The sequence below is a fragment of the Callospermophilus lateralis genome, chromosome 17 (assembly GCF_048772815.1).
Source record: "Callospermophilus lateralis isolate mCalLat2 chromosome 17, mCalLat2.hap1, whole genome shotgun sequence".
Classification (NCBI taxonomy): Eukaryota; Metazoa; Chordata; class Mammalia; order Rodentia; family Sciuridae; genus Callospermophilus; species Callospermophilus lateralis.
This window is the reverse complement of record NC_135321.1, coordinates 30868475-30881554: the sequence shown is the minus strand read 5'-3', so window position 1 is coordinate 30881554 and position 13080 is coordinate 30868475.

The window sequence follows — 13080 nt, the reverse complement described above, 5'->3', positions numbered from 1 at the left end:
CTGTCACCCTATGCACATCCCTTAGCTTGCCTGGGCCTAAGTTTATACTCGATAAATATAAGGTTTCCTCATTTTAAAAATAAATGGATAGTTTGGCCACGTGCTCTCCAAAACTGTCTTCTACCTATCTAGAGAAGTCACCTTTTTGAACTCTTATATTTCTAATAATTTTATTTTCCTTCAAAATGAAAATAAATAAATAAAAAGCACTTAGCTCTGGTGCTCATGTATAATTCTCTTATTGCTTGTTAATCTTGTTCAAGTAGTGGCTAAGCCCTGGAGGCAGTTTGTTTAATCTAACACTCCTCTAAGCCTAGATCAGGAAGAATGAAATAATTTCTGAATCACCCAGGAAAGTGCCTTGCTGTGCAGTATTAAGGATACTCTTCCTAATTTAGTCTGCTTTTGGAAGTGACCTCCTTTTTCAATGACTTTTCCCCCATTATTACTACCCAAGCACCCAGTGCCTGGAGCCCCATCCTATAAGCCCTCCAGGTGCCCCATTCCCACTCGGTGTCCTCTGTCCCTTGCCACTACAGATGTGCTTCATCTTACAGGCACTACAGCAGTGTTTCATTCTCTGAAGAGCCCTGACTAATCATCCTAGCTTAGCGGAAAGTGTTCCTGATATAATATAAATAGGGACTGTTGGAATAAGTCCTGTTGCAAATACTCTGCCTCAAATGCTGAAGTATCAGCTGTGTATCACGATAGCTAGAATGATTCAGTAAATGAAAAGCCAACAATGTGTTCAGTATATTTTTTTAAATTAACAATGTGTTCAGTATTTTTTTAGATAAATGCTTATGTGTATATTTTAATTTTCATAGCATATGTGATATACAGCTGCCAGGTTCTTTTGGGGGGCTTGTCTCTTAAACCTTTTTCTTTCTCCTTTGTCTGAACACTTCAGTCAAACTAAACTAGTCACTGCTCCCAGGAACAGCTGTCATCTTTATTTAAAAAGTCTGGCATTCCATCCACTCAGGTTAAACGCACAGTGTAAATGTAACTTTTATGAACTTTCACTTTCATAGAAAGGTGTTTGTATCTACTTCACAAGAGCCTGCATGAAATGCTGCAAGAAAAGCATCTAACATTGTGTCTCAATAAATGTTAATTATTATTAAATTATTTGTGAGGTCTTCTCTTTTCATCTCCTTAACATCCAAAAAAACCCATTTTTATAAAACTATGAGTCAAATTGATAAGGAACTGAATTAACTCAGATTAATATTTGGCAATTAGCTTAAAATATTGAAAACAACACCAGAGAGGGGGAGTGGAGAATAAAATAACTATATTCTGAATAAACCTGAGCAAAGTCAGGCCAACGTAGGGATTTCAGTAGATTTCTGGCATGTACTATGGAGAAGGCAGGCAAAGGGGTAACCATCTTTACAGTTTTGGGATCAATTTTCTTTCAAAAAGCAATCTTTAATAATTAGAACAGTGTTATAGTCATGGCCACTTTACTTTTTCAATAGTTCTGTACCTTTGCATTTTTACAGAACTCAATCAACTTTTCAGCTTTTTTTCTCAAAATCCTTTCCTTTTCCCATTAGTCTGTTAATAATCATTGCTTTCCTGGCATCCCCATTTTGTCAGGTTATTATGCATTCCTCAGCATTGTGAAAAATGAAAAGTGGAAAAATCACATATTTTTCAGCTGACTTAACATTGCATAAAGTGCTGAAATTATTAATTGAACATCTTGATTATAAATTAGGTGGAAATAATGTTGAAGAAGCAGCCCCTAGTCATATAGGATTATTATTAGGGCTACACACTGAATGATTTGAATTTCATTCTGGTAATAGTAAATATAGTTAATACCAATGAATATGAGCTCATAGATTTTGGCTGAATATCAACCAAATCAAGCAAGCAATTGCCTTTGCAATTTTGAGGTTTACATCCTAAAACTGTGTGACTGCTGCATCTTTGCCCCTTTAACTGCTGGAGAACTACATCAAGAGTTTAGAGCCAAGCTAATAGCTCTGTCCCTTCTAGAAATATATAATCCAAAAATCACAACATTTTTAAAACCTCAGTAAAATTCACTCCACTAATTTCAAAGAGATGATCATCCAAAATGAAGCTATGTGGATGTTCACCTTTAAAGAGTACCATGAAAAATGTGTTCATCTTGGGCAAATTAAAGCATCCTCTGCATTTTAGCAAGTATTTAACTTGCTAAAGATAATAAACCAACTTCAACCTCAGAGTAAAATTTACTAGCATATCAACATTTAATGCTTAATTACAAGATACTTTTATCTATTCTTTGAAGCAGGCCTGGAAAGATCTTTATCTAACAATATTTTGCATACTATTTAAGTTGGAATTGGTTGAGGTAGCAAATCTCAAAATTTCAATTGCTTAAACATTAAACTTTAAGTTCTTGCTTGCATAACGTTTCTGTGTGGGTGCCCAGATTACTAAGGAGGCCCATTTCCCTATAGACAGTTAGGGACACGTGCTGGTTAGTTTAATGTCTCAGCTTGCCTTGACTATAATAATACCCTGTCACTCAATCAAACACTAATCTAAGTGCTGTTACGAAGTTACTTTTGTAGATGTGCTTAACATCTTCAGTCAGTTGACTAAGTAGAGGAGATTATCCTCCATAGTGCGGGTGGGCTTCATCTAGTAGGAGGAAAGATCTTAAAGGCAAAACTAAGATTTCTTTGAGAAAGAAGACCTTCTGCTTCAAGATTGCAGCCTCTTCTCCTGCCCAAGTTTAAAGCCCACCAACCTTTCCAACAAATTTTGGATGTAACAGCCCCACAGTGGAATGATTCATAAGTCTATGTTATTATTATTTTCATTTTTAGTCCTACCTATTATATATGTGTCTGTGTACATATGCACAGCATATACATGAACAAAAACTCATGCACACACATGCATATGGGTGGGGGTGGTGGTAGTTGAGGGTGGATAACCACATCCTTCTGGTACTGTTTCTCTGGAAACCCTCAGTAAATACAGCACACACCTTTGTCATTCTGTCATTGTCATCTTCCTCCTAAATTTGACAGAAAATAAAGGCACAGAGAGTGCAAAATACAACACACATGAAAGTTTTCATAGATCTGTTGGCATATATTATTATTTCGATTGAGAAAAATAGAGGGAAGGTCATCATTGGCTGCAGGAATAAAGAAAGTTCAAAGTAAGGAAGAATAGGAGGAAGAGCAAAAAGGAAACTTCAAGATGAAAAGAGGAGTTACAACTCATAGATATTTTGATCTGGTCCTATTTGCCCATCTGTCCTGTTGTGCATGATGATCCTGGAGAATCACTATTATGGATAAATGCTGCATATTCCTCAGATGAGTTTGAATAAAAAACACCAAAATGTTGGATGTGCTGATCTGGGTTTTGGAGTAAGGATGGAGATAAATGAGGCTCTAGAGATACAGTTAGTTACTTCAGGAGATTGAATTTTACTCTTCAGACAATGAAGAGTTAATATAAAACCATTACAAGAGGATTGATGTGATCAGTGTCCCACATTAGAACTAACAGTTTTCTTTATTTAAATTTTATGGTATGTTGGAGAAACATGAATGAAACAGATTAGAAAGAAGATTGCAATAATATAGGCCAGAACTCAATGCTTGCATTGTGATAGTGTGATTTAAAGAGAGAGAGTGATAGCAGGGATAGCACTTAATGTCTCACTATATGTAAGGTGTGGGTAAGAAAATGTCCAAAAATATATTTTAGGTTCCAAATTCTGGTGATAGGAAGCTGGTGTAGCTTAAATGAAATTTAAGACACTGTATTTGTTCTCTGAGATAACTAACCTTTCCTGCAGAGATGACTAGGGTATTAGGCCCCTCTCAGGTCACACACAGGACCCAGATGGGGAAGTGACCCTTACAGGAATGCCCAGTTTCTTTTGCCAGCTTCAGACCTCTTGTATTACTATCGCTTACTTCATCATTTCAGAAAGACATTTAATGTTCATTAAGGAGATATAAATAGGTTGCTCCTTTATCAACCCGACAACTGGGTCAATTTCACACTGAGTCATTAAATGTCTTAAGAACTGGTAATATATCATGTTTTAATGACAACTTTAAAATGGTATTTCAAAACCAAAAGATTTATATCCCATTAAGAGATGATTGTAATATACTAATATAAGATTCGACTCACCCATTGAGAGCTGTGTTTTATGGAGGAAGGCTAGGGAGGGGTAACTACTTTGCAGTATTAAAGACAGTTGACCATTTTGGATATACGTTTTTAAAGTAGCATTCATGTAATTGTATCTTGGCAAACACATAAAAAAAATATGGGATAACTTCATCAATATTTGAAGGAGACATTTTAACTCAGAAGCATGGATTCAAGGAGCTAGACCAAAAAAAAGTCACAAACAAGCAAACACACACAAAAAGTGTTGTGTCAATTACTAAAAAGAAACAAACCCAATGTAAATAATGTCAAAACAGTTTCAATGCAGTCAGTGAGACCATTTGAACCACAGGATCAGTTCCCAGGTAACCTGCTCCCTAACTAGGTGATCCTAGTGTGTGAACACAAACACTTTTATTGCTCTTTGTATTTTTCTTTTCTCTGTTCAGCCTCCATGATTGCCATGGGTCAATTTCAGGTCTTTGTATGATTCCAGAACTTCATAATATCCACACAAACATTTTTTTATAATAAATAAAACTCTTTCTGCCTCAATTGTTCTTAACATTATTGTCATTACTCTGTAGCTATTACTTTATTTTCTTATGTCTAACTTTTTACAGTAGCCTCTTGATGTTGTACATGATATTTCTGAGAATATTCATTCTGAACTTTCAGGAAAATTAGGACTCTTGTTTAATATTTTCATTTATATTAATTCAATGAAATTTTTATCATTTGACAATTATTCTATGCCACCCCAAAAATCACTGGGTTATTCTCCCTTTTGCTAATCTTTGTAGCAGTCATTTCTGTCATTCCTTTTTTGTGACCCACCTCCAAAAACAGGACAAAATATTGCTTTATCTTTATTTATTTGTACCCAGGCCTAGATTAATTGCCATGTTGTTTCAGTAGCTTCAGTATCATGTTTTCTAAGAATCAATCAGCTGAAGAAACTGTCCAGTTAACTTTGGGCCCTGTTTACCATGGTGACTATCATGCTATCTCACAGCTATCAGTGTCACTACTGAATGCTTTCAAGCAGGAACTCAAGGTCTTTTTCTCTCAAAGTAGATAAGTGGCTAGGATTTGAGGTGTTTGGGGGACTCTCCCACTAAGTGTATGATTCATAAATATGGCTTTAGTTTTCAGTACTTTGCTTTTGTCACCCATTAAGTAAAAGAAATAGATTGAAGACCTTCTAAGATCTTACACAATTCAAATCTCTCATGGATATAAATAACTTCTGGACACACAAACAAGTTAAAAAAACAAACAAACAAATAAACAAACAAAATAAACCTCCCTTTTAAAAATTTTCCCTCCAAAGAACTACTCTTTTTTCCTTGGATCTGGAATAATACATAAAACTGTGCTTCATCTGTAAAGTTTTTGGTTTACATTTAAGTGGTCCATTTCCCTCCCTACACATTGGAAGCATCATCAATTTAACAATCTTTTACTTTCGTTTTTCTCCTGGCTTATATATGCAAATTATAGTAAGTCCTGGCAAATAGTTTCATGAGAGATGCTAGGTGGTAGGGATGTAGTTGCTACTCAGTATTTGGAGGTATAAGTGGAAGAGGAAAGATTTACAATTCAGAAACTAACTAGCATAGACCTTGCATGACTAATTTAATTTAAACTTTAATTTTCTCACCTTTAAAATAGACTGCTGCTAAAGTGCATTGTAGTTGCAGCGTTTATAAGTCTATGAATTATTTGCCAGATTAATGAGGCCACCTAAAAATTTAATGCCACTTTCATTAAAACATTTTTCTGTATGTTATATTATCTCATTCTAAAACTATATAAGAAGAGAATTATTATTCTTTACTCATACGGAGGCCGTGGGCCAGGGAAGTGAAATGAATGGTTCAGGCCCACAACTATTTTGTGATTGCAGTAGCTATAATTCTTTTTCTTTTTCTTTTCTTTTGGATTCTTCTCTGGTTTATTTTCATACACCAGAACATAATGTTCTGTAAGTTTGTTAATTTAGTTAAGAAGGTGAACTCTAGTGATTTGTGTGTGATTCATAGTTTTGATTAGTCAGTAACTAATTCTATTCATCAGAACGAACTAGGATCTCTGTAATGTTAGGCTCTGAGGATCCAAATGAACAAAAAGAGTAAAATTGAAAAAAATAAAAAAGAAGAAAAAGAAAATAAAGAAAGAGAATGGGAAAGAAAAAAGAAGAAGAAGAAAAATAAAAAAGTGATAGGATCAAAAACTAATCTCAGATTCTGACAGCAATTTTCTATTTATGAGTGTAAGACTAGAAAAGAAGAATCATTAAACTGTACGATACAAAAACCATAAAATATAAATTCTAATTGTTGCATGAAATGCAGTAAAACCTTTTTTGAAAAGCAGTGCTTCAGTTTTAGAATAATAACAAATTACCAGATAAACTTGACAATGAAAACACTGAGAGAAGTTAGAAATGAACTCTCGCTCTTTCTTACACCATTTTGTCTTTTCCCTCAGGTTTAATAGTAAGTAATGCCAAACATTAACAGAAAGTGTTAGAGTATCCACAGGAACAAAGGACAACCCACTAACAAAATAGGTAAAAGAACTGAAAAGGCAATTCATAAAAAAAGGACATTCAAATGACAAATGAACATATGTGTTAACTTTATTAGGCTTCTGGGAAGAGAAAAACAAGCCAAATGGAATACCACTAAAGATCTGAAAGAATGCCTACAATATAAGACTGGATCACCAAATATAGGCAAAGATGCAAATCAACTTAGAACTCTCATACATTGTTGCTAATGAATATGTAAGTTGTTATCACTTCCACGGAAAACTCTTTGGCCATATCTAGTAAACCTAAAGGTATGTGTATGTCATATTTCATACATGTCAGCCCAAGGTATGTATTCAAAAACCATCCATATATATGGCAGACAAATAATAAATTAAAAAGTGGTACAAAGAATACTATTTATAATAGTCAAAATTAGAAACAATGCAACTATGTATCATAGCAGAATTACAAAACCAGACATGGTGTAATTGCAAAACAGAACACTATAGATATAGCTACAAAAGAGAACTATATGTAACATCAGAAATTATTTTTACAAACAAAATATTGAGTAAATTAAGCCATACACAAAAATAATATAGTGCGTGATTCCATTTATATAAATAACAAGACTAATGTGTTATTTGAAGTTAGAATAATGGCTACCTTGAAAGTAAAAAAGTTGCTGGAAGAGGTATAAAGAAGCATTTGGGTTTATGGTGACACTGTGTTTTCATTTGGTTACTGGATATAAGGGGGGTGTGTGTGTGTGTGTGTACTACAAAGGTATACTTTAATAGAAAACACATATTAATTTATACCCATGCACATCCATGCATGCCTGTTTTCCCAGGTATTCAAAATAGCACACTACTGGGCAATTGTACCTCCAAAATGACCAGAAATCCATTTTTCTCTAGGTGCAATGGAAACGTGAACTGAAAAATGATTAGATCAATGAGATGGTCTACAGAGACACTTCCTATGTCAAACCAGAGTTGCTAATATCCTTTGCAGTGCATATTTATCTTTTAAAAGTTAGGATTCAAAATATCAATTAATTCCTTCTAGACACTTAATCCATTACCTCTCTTATCAGTTCTGCCTCTCTCTCCTTCATCATTTTTATCTCTTTGGTGGCTGGAGAAGACAACTGTTGCAACTTGAGTCACTATGTAAAATGAGAAGTTAAGGTTTGTGATAAGAAAATTTACTGTTAATTAATAAAATGTCAAATAATGTAGGTCTTGGACAAACTCAATTTAGGGAAGAAAATTGTATTAGAGAGAAAGATAGCACGGAATATGCTTTCTGATGAAAGTACATGACATTACTTAATATACATCATGGTCAAAAATATGAAACCTGAATCTGATTAAACCTATTGATCATAAAATGGTCAAGTTTAGGAAATGAAGAAGGCAGAGAAAAATAAACAAACACTCTAGGAAAATGTGATCAGAAAAATTCATACTATAGGACATTCTAAAAGCAAATTTTTTTTAAAGAAACAAATAGTTTTCCATAGGAGAATAAAGTGAAGGAATCAACTATAGCCTGAAAAGAATTAAAAGCATGCCAATAATCACAGTGCATAGACCTTTCTGTAATTGTGTTGTTGTAAGTAGAATTTAAAAGAAAATGTTTAAGATAATTCAAATATATAATTGTAGGAATAACTTAGTGTTGGGTTTTCAGGTAGCATACAAGTATGAAGATTTTATGTTTTTTGAGCTTCCTTACCTTCTAAATATACATATTGAAATATTTATTGATAAAACAAGATATTTAAAATTTGCTTTAAAATCACACGAGGGGAAGGAAGGAGAGTAATATAGGTGCAACAGGATTGGATATGGAATTGATGAAAGTTTAACACAGGTGAAGGGTTCATGGAGATTCATTGTACAACTGCATGCACTTTTGATGGTATTTGAACCATTTCATAATACATTTAGGAATATTAAATAAATTAAAGCAGAGACTTGAAATCTTGAGTGCATCTGAACTTATATAGAGCCATGTACAAAAAAAAATTATGAAGGCTAATATTAGACTACGGAGCAAATGCATGAATAGAAATCCTGGATTCAGGAACATCTCACTTTAAAAGTGATTATTCATAAAAGCCAAAGGGTGAAACAAGGGCACATGAACATCCACTTGTAAGGAAAAGCCAAGAACAAAACAACACATTCCTCACGTTATGCCTTTGTGAATTAGCCACAGTATCAAGTTGTTGGAGAGGCACTTTAATTTGATACCTTTTGTGCTTTGAGGATACTTTTTACTGGGTTAAAATTGCTGCTGTTAGAAAAATCAGTGTCAACCATGAAGTTATGTTGACCCTCTGGGCGAAGGTGAGATGAGAGGGTCAGGCCGAGAAATGAAGACAAGAGGGGGAACGTGCAAAAACCGGAGCAAAATGTCAGAGAAAACTTTTCTTTTTTTAATGAGCTGGATTTTCTTCCTTGTACCCAGGAAAGCATGCTATGCTTCGTCTCCGGAGACAGCAGGAGAAACGTCTCTTGCTGCCCTCTGCTAGTATTCTGATCATCAGTGTCAACGAAGCAGACCTGTTCGCCTTTGGTAACAACAGAGAAATTGAGAGCTGTTCCAGATCGGTCCAATTACAGTTTATGGAGCCTGGCTCTGGAGGGAGGAAAAGATCCTCATAGTTTGCAAGGACTTACTTTCTCCCAGATAGCCTACCTCCTCAAAAGGATCCTTTATACAGTTCCTTGGTTGAGAAGGACGATATTTGAGTTCTGATTCTGTATTTTGCCACTTTTTCTTACAGAGTTTGAGTCTTTCCATTTGTAAATAAGAAACTTGAAAATTAATCATTGGGGGTTTTTATTAAGCTCCATCTCTCTCTAAATTTGCATTCTCTGATTACCTCTAAGATGTCTGGACAATTGTCTTCATAGCTCTTCTTTTTGAGAATGAGAACAGAGAGAAGAATTAAAGCAGAAACCCCTTCTCATTTTTAAGTTATCCAAGTTTTGCTTTGGTTCTGTTCTGTTTTTGTCTTTTGTAAAAAAAAATAATAATAATAATAAAAATAATACTTGCATATTTGTTTTATATTGTTTTGTCTCATACCTGTTGGAATGGAAGTTGATTTTCTTGACTGTGACAAAACATCCTATTTTGTGGTTCTGTAAGTAGGCCTCCCTAACCCTTTCATTATTGGTTATTCCCAAATGTTTCCTCCTCTGAAATCCATGCTCTTATATACAGAAATATATTACCTTACAAGCAGGTCTGATCATGAGAAAGTCTCTTTCTCAAACACAACTCGGGCTTCTATATCCTAGAGAAAAATCTATATTCACCTGTGATCCTTTCTATCTTTTTTAAACAAAAATTTCCACAATTCATAATCCAATTGTTTAAATGTGTTTCAACAACTTGGGACACAAAAAAATCATATCACAATTATTTTTCTCACATGATCTTCTATGCATCTCTTTCTCTTGAGACCTCACAGTCCTGAACTTCCCATTTCCCTCAAAGACTATCCTATCCCCAAGAGTAATTTCAGATGTCAGGCATGAAACAATAAATGACTGGGATGTTCATGTAATAGGCCAACTTTTTGACTCTGGTTTGCTGGCTGGGCTGTTAAATGTAGGTCATATACAAAGGCTATGGTTATGTCCCTCTAGTCTTTATTTCTTTTCATCTATATTTAAGCTTAAATATTATATGCATGTTCCAAAAGTACAGTTTTTATGATGGTGGGACTGGCCCCACAAAAACTTCCAGCCTTCCATATCTTTTCCATCAGAATTAGTTCTGACCCATAAATTCTGAGCCCTTGTTTAGAAACCAGGAAAGCAGCCTCAGTTCAGTTCCCTCACAGCAAATTCTCCTTTCTGACCTTACTCTGCTGGTGGACATTAGTCAGACTCAATTAGTCAACTCTGATAAGTTTCTTGAATTTAAGATTCTAAAGAAGAGAAGTTGAAGGGTGGGGTTGTGGTTCCGTGGTAGAACGCTTGCCTAGCATGTGTGAAGCACTAAGTTCAGTCCACAGCACCACATAAAAATAATAAATAAATAAATGAAAAAAAAAAAAAGAAGAGAGGTTGGTATCTAGTTTCATTCATTCCCATGAATGTCCTCAGTATTTTTGAAATAATTGTTCTATCCTTTCCCTGGAGCTCTTTAGACCAAGAGGAATGGTCATTTTAGGAATATCTGCATGCACCCCCGCCCCCCACACACACACAAAGGATTCAGTTACACTTTATCACCAGGCAAGGGAATGTTTGCCAAAGCTGGCCACACATACACACACACACACACACACACACAGACACACACAGACACACACACATAGGGCCTCCTGTAACTATAAGAACCCAGCATTGGCTAGCATCCCCTTGCATGGAGATAAAGAATAACCGAATATTGATTCTATGTGTGTATATGTATGCATGTGTGTATGTTGTATGCAAGTGTGTGTATGTGTTTGTGTGTGCATGTGTGTGTTGTGTTGCCGAGAAGTTGTTTTTCTATTGTCCTCGCAGTAAAGAACATTTGCTTCAAGTTGTATAGATATAAAAATTTTTGATATTGTGTTTAGAAATTACATTTTTATCCAGTACTTACTATCATATTTACATCATTATTTGTGCAATTGCTGATTACTATACCTCTCTTCAGTAGAAGTAGATTAATAGTTGTATGAATACAGGAAACGTATTATTCTTACTCTTGTTCACAAGCATGATGAGCAGAAACATGATATATGCTCAGGATGTTTTGTTAAGCAAATTCACAAAGAACATGGAGATCCCCAAAGACTCTTGTGAAATATAAACTGAGCATCTAAAAGATGAGAAAGAGTTAGTAGGTGGAAGGAATAGTATACACAAAATACTGGAAGTGTTTGGCTGGAGCATAGAGTTAGAAGAGGATCGGAAAGACAGAGGAAAAGAACAAAGAGATGAGTATCATAAAGAGAACCAGAAACAGTATTGTGAATTTGGACTTTATTCTGTGGGGTTAGTTTACAGTGCAAAGAGTAAAATAAAATAATTTTTAAAAGATTCTTCTGGTTTCAACATGGAGAATGAATTGGAAATGAAAAAAAAAAAAACTGGAGTCCTCCTTAGTTATCTAGTCAGGGAATCACAAAATCAGGGTACTGAACAAAAGAATAGTAATTAAATAATAATAAAATGACTAAATATATATATTTCAAAGGTGGAATTTTCAAAGCCTTATTATTAATTATAGGTGGAAGTGAGGGAAAAAGATGAGTCAAGGTTAATGTTAAGAGGCTCCTTGAAGAACTGGAAGGATGGCTGTCTGGAGCAGATGCACTGTTTAGTGGTTACCAACATTAATCAGATGTGAATCACTGTATTCAATTATTGAAGAACATAGTGTTTCTAAAAGAGAAGGAGAACAATGTGAGCTGTTCCGGAAGCCCCTCACTGGAAGCCTCTCAGGATCTTGCATTCCCAGTACATTCTTGAATTCTATAGTTCAAGTTTTAGTATAAAGGGGCCAGAACTGGGTCAGTCCAAGGCCACCTAGAAACTGTCCTGTGGGTGGCCATCAGAGTAAAAGGAGAAAGACTGGATTCCATTTAAAATATTAATTTTGGGTTTCCAAGCAGTTGGCTCTGTATCTAGGAAGCCAGGAATGAAATCTAGAATAGAGATGCAGATTTAGGAACATTCAATGGATGCCTCAAAAATGGTAAAAAAAAAAGGATTTTATCTTATGTTTCAACTCTTGAATACTGTAGCACTTCCCTGGAGTGCTGAGTTGCAAAAGGACTGTGAAGCAATGTTCATTCATAGTAGGGCACAAAAATAAATGTTAATTGATTATGAAGTTTGGCATGCACACAGAAAGAAGTGGGAATGGAGACATATTTGTAGCATTCATCTGTCCTAATCTGTATGGCAATTAGTGCATTAGTATATATGAGATTATACGGAGCATGTATAAAGAATGAAAATGAAAAGCAGTTCAAGGGGTCACACTGCGTATGCAGCAAATCGCCCTGCGGCCAGAGTCTGCGGCGCTCGCTGGGAAACGACGGTAAGATAACAATGCAAAGATACAGTGCTACGGATTCTGCAGGCTCCCGCCAGCTGTGCAAATACTGTACTCAGAGCTGAATTCTGGGCTTGAGACGGGGAAGGAAGCCATCCAATTCGGTTCTCCACATCGGTCAGACCACAGAGGAAGCCAGCGGCCACCATCTTGGAGAGCTGACGTCATCATCTCTGTTTTTTTTTTTTTTTTTTTTTTTTTTTTTTGACTGATCACAGCTCTTTCAGCTATAGATCAGCGGGGAAAACTTAAGGGCCCCTCCCAGCTCTCCTGTGAGCGCAATAGCCAGACCGAGGGCGGCACGGAGC